The sequence below is a fragment of the Pteropus alecto genome, unplaced genomic scaffold, assembly GCF_000325575.1.
Source record: "Pteropus alecto unplaced genomic scaffold, ASM32557v1 scaffold206, whole genome shotgun sequence".
NCBI lineage: Eukaryota > Metazoa > Chordata > Mammalia > Chiroptera > Pteropodidae > Pteropus > Pteropus alecto.
Genome location: NW_006438906.1, coordinates 4768054 through 4774796, shown reverse-complemented (window position 1 = coordinate 4774796; position 6743 = coordinate 4768054). Strand labels below are relative to the sequence as shown.

At 36.7% G+C, this 6743-nt stretch overlaps 1 protein-coding gene across 2 annotated transcripts in view; it reads right to left on the bottom strand.

The window, feature by feature from the left end:
- Positions 1–6439, bottom strand: part of GKAP1 (G kinase anchoring protein 1) — a 65305-nt gene extending 58866 nt beyond the window's left edge. For both annotated transcript variants that reach the window (XM_006916094.3, XM_015592611.2), the window contains exon 1: positions 6285–6439. The gene's annotated coding sequence lies outside the window, so the exon portion shown is untranslated. The remainder of the gene's footprint in view (positions 1–6284) is intronic.
- Positions 6440–6743: the final 304 nt, after the last annotated feature.

Sequence of the window (6743 nt, the reverse complement as noted above, 5' to 3'; positions counted from 1 at the left end):
AAGACCATGTGACTGACTTTGTCCAGTGAAATATAAGCCTTCAAAAGCTTTAAAAGCCAGAACATGGTTCATCATATTCTCCTTCCCCTGCTTCTGTGACTTTGGAAGCATATGTTGAGACGGAGTCTCCATCAGTCAGGTGGAGTCTGAAACTACAATGAACAAATTCTTCTTACTAACCTGTGATGAACATGTAGCTTGAGTAAGAAAGCAACCTTGATGTTTTGAGCTGCTGAGATTTTCAAGTTGTTACTGCAGTATAATGTAGCCTTATAAAGACTGATATCTTAGATGAATTTCTTTTCCATTCTAAGAATGATATCAAAACTGTGAATTTCATATTTGGATTGTTCTGCATGAGTAAAATGTTCACAAATTCTGTTCTGAAACATCTCTCCGAAATTCACAGAAATTTTCTTTCTGGGACATAGGGCAGAGTTTCCTTACCAGTATATTCCCAGATAAGGTTTTCCTTAGTCCTTGGGGCAGCCATGAAAACCCTGGAGAATTAAGAAACTCTGGGCCAGTTACCACCAAATGCAAACAGCTTCCTCTGATGCTTCCCAGAGGACAACTCCTGCACATGCTGCTCTGTAGTTATTTGTCAACTGTGCCAATAAAAGTGTTCAATCCCCTGGAAATCTACTTCATCAGACAGCAGCAGAATGCACTGCCACCCATCATGGCAGATAAGCCCATGGAACTGTTGAAAGAGTTTGTGTTCTAGGTGCCCAGAACACAGGTATGTAATACAGGGAGCAGCTGCTGGGGTCAGAAGTAGGGAAGCACAAAATCTCCTACTGAGCAAGGTTCTAAGCAATGGCCTGAAATCTCTATATTCACAAATAGCAGACATTTCCCCCTACTTGCCAGTGACATGTCTTTTTAATGGCATAAAATCTAGCTGCAAGGTGACTACTCAAACAACGCACATGCTTTCTGCAAATTAGAGCTTCATCATTATTTAAAACACTTAAAGTTAAAAAGTCCAACTGAATTTGAATTACTTTCATTTTGTCAGAAAAAAATTTGTATTACATTTTCAAGAAAGGATTTTTGATTCTTTAAAATAATTTTAACTTATAAATTACTGAATGGTTATACAGCAAAAATGATTTGTTTTGTTACCTATTCACTTCCAAACAAAATTTAATGGAAATTCAATAAAAAGAAAGTATAATTTAAAAGTCTGGAACAGAAATTATGTATTCTAATTTCATGGATAAATTTTATTTAAAAATTTATGTTCATGGACACACGCACAGTCTTCTCATTAGAAACCTGAAAAGATTTTGAAGTTTTATATAAATTCAACATTTAGTATTTTTCCTAATATACTTTATGTTTTTACCTATCCTAATCATTTACTGTAAAGAAAATGTAATCCATTTTTTTCCACCCAGTTCTATAGAGACACCACTGACCCCCTCTCAGTTTGGGGACAATGAGATGCCACTGGTCCTTTACGTTAGTAATGCATAAGTCACATGGCAGAAAAGTACTAACACAAGAGTGTTGACCTGGAGCAAGAATGCCTGGTCAAATCAACTTGCTGCTTACTGTGAGCCCCTAAGCAACCTGACCTCTCAGTTTCCTCACCTGTGAAACAGGGACAAGAATGCCTCATTGAGTTGTTGCAAAGACTGAATAAGTTATATAAATAAAGTGCTTAGAACAGTAGCCAGTACAGCAGAAGTACTCAAATGTTAACATCTACTGGTGTTCTTACTCTGGTTAACTAAAATAAGTCTTGAGGTCCTATGAAGCACAGAAGAATTGGCATAAGCTGTTTAAAAATTGGGCTAAGCATGTCTGACTCCATTACAAAAAGTGTTTTGAAACAAATCAACACCTGGCCCTTCTAAAAGCTAAGGTTTTAATCTTTGAAATGAAAAAAACAAAAAGTTATTACACATTGAGAAGTAGTAGTTGAGCAGTGAGCCACTGAAAAGAGTCAGACCTAAAGATTACACCTAATATACTGCAGAAGAAAAATACCAATCTACCTGAAACCCAAGAGTCACAGTAAGGACTATGTCTTAAATAGTGGGCACATAGCAAACAATGTGTTTGTTGAAAAAATGAAAAGAAATAATGAAAGACAAAAAAACAAGATGAAAAGAAAGCATTAGAACAAATACTGTTAAACTGAGAAAATAATGATAAACACTCAAAAGACAAAATAATTGATTTTCTGAGGAGGCAGCTACCTATGCTACACCTTGGCAACTCATGTACTAAAATACTTTACCTTATGAAAGGGTAGAATGGAAAAGGGCTCACCTATAAATCAGGTGTCCCCAAACTCCAGGTTGCAGACGAGTACGGGCCCATGGCTTGTTAGAAACTGGGCCGCACAGCAGGTGGGGTGAGTGGTGAGCAAGCAAAGGGAGCTTCATCTGTATCTGCAGCCACTCCCTAGTGCTAGCATAACTGCCTCAGCTCCACCTCAGATCATCGGGCATTAGATTCTCATAGGAGCACTGGTCCCTGGTGCCAAAAAAGTTGGGGACTGCTGCTATAAATGATCCCATTTCAGTCAGGAGTAGGAATACAAAAAAAGGAGAACAGGATAGTGGCAACCACTTTTACTATACTTTACATAATAGTAAATATTAAAGAATAGCTCTACTTAGCAGCTGAGAGTGAAGAGATGGGACAATCATCAAGGAAGGGCTCAATCATCTGTGCTACATATAGTACATAACATTCAACACATGATCTACCTCAACAGCCATGAAAGAAATCTATGTACCATGTCAAAAAGTACACTACCCAGTATTTCAGAAGAGGGGGAAATGTAAATTTTAAATGAAAAGGAATAAAAATATAAAAATAATCCCCAATCTATAAATGTTATTATTTATATACATACCAAAAAGAAGAAAATGCTTAGGACTACTTATTAGGCTTATTTTCCTTTCTATAGTTTTCACTATTTCTTCAAATATTCTACATTTCTTCTATAAGAAAAAAAATCTTACCTTGAAAAAGGAAAATGGTCATCTATACCCAATTCAAAAAGGTAAACATGATGTAATCAATGCAATATTGATTTTTTTTTTTTCTGCCCTGTGTCAAACTTAAAAAGGGCAACTACGGGTCAGAATTGACAATGAGATGCCTTAGGTCCTTTAGATTAGTGATGCAGAAGATAAATGCCAAAGACTGATTATGTTGTGTTTTTAAGAGAACATTACTTTCCTTAACAAATTTTTCAGAATTTGCAAAAAGATACTTACATTATACAATTCAGGAATTCATTTGTTAACTTTTTTTTAAAACCCTGAAGAGAAAAACGAATAGGCAAACCATGAAAAAAATCAGGCTTCTTAGAAGATACCATTTCAGGGCATGATTAGGGTTAGGTATTCCTTCAGTCTTGTGTCTTAAACTTCTGTATCTCCATCTACAGTCATATCTAAGATATGAGAATAAATTCAAATAGAGCTCTTCTCCCTCCCCCTACTATTTTTCTTTTTTTCTCTCTCATACAGTCTTTAAAATCTCTGCCATTTATATACACTTAAATGATATGGACTTAAGATACACTATATAAAAAAATTAAGTATAGTTAACGTCTACTAACCAGTGGTCCCCAACCTTTTTGGCACCAGGGACCAGTGCTCCTATGAGAATCTAATACCTAATGATCTGAGGTGGAGCTGAAGCAGTGATGCTAGTACTAGGGAACGGCTACGAATATACATGAAGCTTCACTCGCTCTCCTACCGCTCACCTCCTTCTGTGTGGTCCAGTTCCTAACGGGCCACAGACTGGTACCAGTCAGCAGCCCAGGGGTTGAGGACCCCTGCACTAAGCTACCTACGTTGCTCAGTCTCTGAATGTGGTGGCTACTGCTATAAAACAGACATTTACATATTGCTAAAATGCTACACGAATTAGGTTTTTAATCCAGAAATCTAATGATTACTTCATATGTTTCCCCTATTTCCTGTGAGTCTCATTTTAAATATAACTTACAGGCTAATTTAAGTAATTGTGAAGGAAGAAAATTCACAATTAAAAAACAAATTATTCAGGTCAAAATGCACAAAAAACAAATAAGTCCACAAATATAAATATGTAGGTAGCTCACCATTGAAAAAAATTTAGTAATTTTATTTAACTTATTAAATATTAACTTATTAAATAACTTATTAAATATGTTAGGGCTTTTTATAAGCACTGTCTTCCTCAGATTTTGTGCCAGCAAAACAAACTACCTAAAATTTTCTGAACACGTTAGTTTTACTTCTTTGTATCTTTATGCTATTCCCTTTGCCTAAAATGCCCTCCATCTCTTCCACTTGAAACTTGTATTTATGATTCAAAATCCTACTCAGGTATTTCTATAAAGCTTTCTCTGACTTGCCCTTTGAATTAGTCATTCTCTCCTCTGTAATATTTCTGTACTATACACTTATTCTTGTTATTCAATGGAATTATTTAAAATTATCGTTTACTGTTATGCCTAGCCCTCTATAATCCTTAAACTTCTGTATCTCCATCATATTTTAAGATCCTGAAAGGAAAGGGCCTCTTTTTTTCTATCCCTAACAAATACCACAAGACCTGATGCATGACATAAATTTATTGCATCTGAATTTTTTTTTAAATATGTATATTCCCAAAGTACAAAGCTATACATGCACTGAAAGACATACTCTAAAGCAGAATGGACAGCAAAAGAAAATGCAAAATGCACTATACATAATCCTCAATTCCCATAATACAAATATTAATTCAAGATTATTAGAAGTTCAAAGTTACTTCATTATAAGTGCCATTCTACAACTAATATTGTTTAGGAAACATTTGTTTAGGAAAACATAATTGGTTTTAAAGTGTGGATTTAAAAGAATTAGGCTACATCAGGTTCTTAAACTAAACTTCTACTAAAAATGAATAGCCTAAACTCCAAGGGGCACGATTTCAAAATCACTGCTACTGTTGGTCTCCTCTACCAAAGTTCTGAGGACCACTGCCACTATGACCTCATCCCTCTAGACTATGACTTCTCTAAGTTAAAGAAAGATGGTAGCTGTGGCCATACCTCAGTACAAGGAATCGCAGTTAGGGTACTTCAAAACTGATGTACATGTATAAAATCTTCTAAGACAACCAAATTGATGCCTTTTTACAAAGTGAATTACAGTCCTCTTCTTCCATTAACACTATCAATCAGTTTGTCCAATAAAAAAATTAATACAATATAGATGCCAATGAGTGTGGTCTCATTGAAATGTAGCTTACATTAAAAAAAAAAAAAAACCCAGCATAAAATGAAATGGCATTGAGCATCAGTGATTTAATACCTGGTGAAATTTAAAAATTGTATTATTTCATGCTCTGTTCCTCAAATAACTTCAGCTTCTTATAAATGAAGGATCACAACCAAGTGCCAAATGTATACCAAAACTTTGCTAACACAATTATTACAAACAAATCACATATACTTAATATGTTTGCCTTAAATTCCATTTTTTTTCTTCATAAATACTGCTTCCCCTCTCCGATCAGCGATGCCTAATTTCCATGGGCTGAAAAATCCAAGTAAAAAGTATAAACAAGTACTGAGGACTTCTCCCCTGAATAAAGCATATGTTATTTTCATTTGCCCCAATGTTCTTTTGGTTAGCTTCTAGTTTCTTGCTTTTGGTCTACAGAGTGAAGCCACTATTTGGAATCTTATGGATAAGTCTGTTGTAACCATTTATGACAATTAAGAATATCTTCCATTGATTAGGATTTGACTAATACCAGCTATAGTGTTATAAACCTGAGAGGAGAAAAAAAACCCTATATTTCCACAAATTAAAGATTTTTATATCTTAATTTCCTGTAAAGTTTCTCTGATATAGTTGCAATGTCAAATTTATTTATGATTCCGGTTACAATCACAAGCACATTTACTATAGACAATACTGAATGGTGTAGAAAAAAATTTCACTGGCTTTTCAGTAAAAAAAAAAAAAAAAAAGAGATCTATCATCAGTGATTCTAATGAAAGCTGTAACTCTTCGATTGTAAAATGTGGCTAAGAATAAAAAATCTAAAAGAAGCTGGACAGAAAAAATATTTAATAGGCCTTTTTTTGTCTTGACTGTTCAATATCTACTAAGCACCTTAAATGTTAGAGACCTGACAAAATTCTGATAAGACTGCTTGTTCCAAACAATAGCAAAACAAACAAACAAACAATTTAAAAGCCTCCTCATTTACTTCTCAATAGCTAGCGGAGAGGAGGAGGAGCACTTTATTCAAAAAGTAATTCACTATACCTCATTCATGAACGAAAGCCAAATTTCACCCACAGGCTGTTAACCGATGCTCCAAAACTTACTCGCACAAAGTACATAGAGAAAGAAATAGGGCTCGGTGAGACCTAACTCGAGCAAAGAAGCGGCTACAAAAACCTGAAAGGGAGAAAACAGCGAGTCAGGATGTCGCTCCAGAAATTTCCGAGCGCCCGGCTCCCCAAGAAGGAGCGCGATGCCCACGGCGGGGAGGGGGCGGCGGCACCTGTCACTCGGCGGCCCCGCGACCGCGGTAGCCCTCGGCCCCAACGGGATGTCAGGAGGCGAAGCCACGGCCCCAAAGCAGGGGTCTGGGGTCAGCGCGGGTCGCTCTCCGCCGCCCCCGAGCCCTGCAACGAGCGTCGGGGCCGCGGCCCTTCCCGAGGAGCGGCCCTCCCGCGCCCTCTGCCCGGCGGCTCCGGCCAGCGGGGCCCGTTGCCTCAG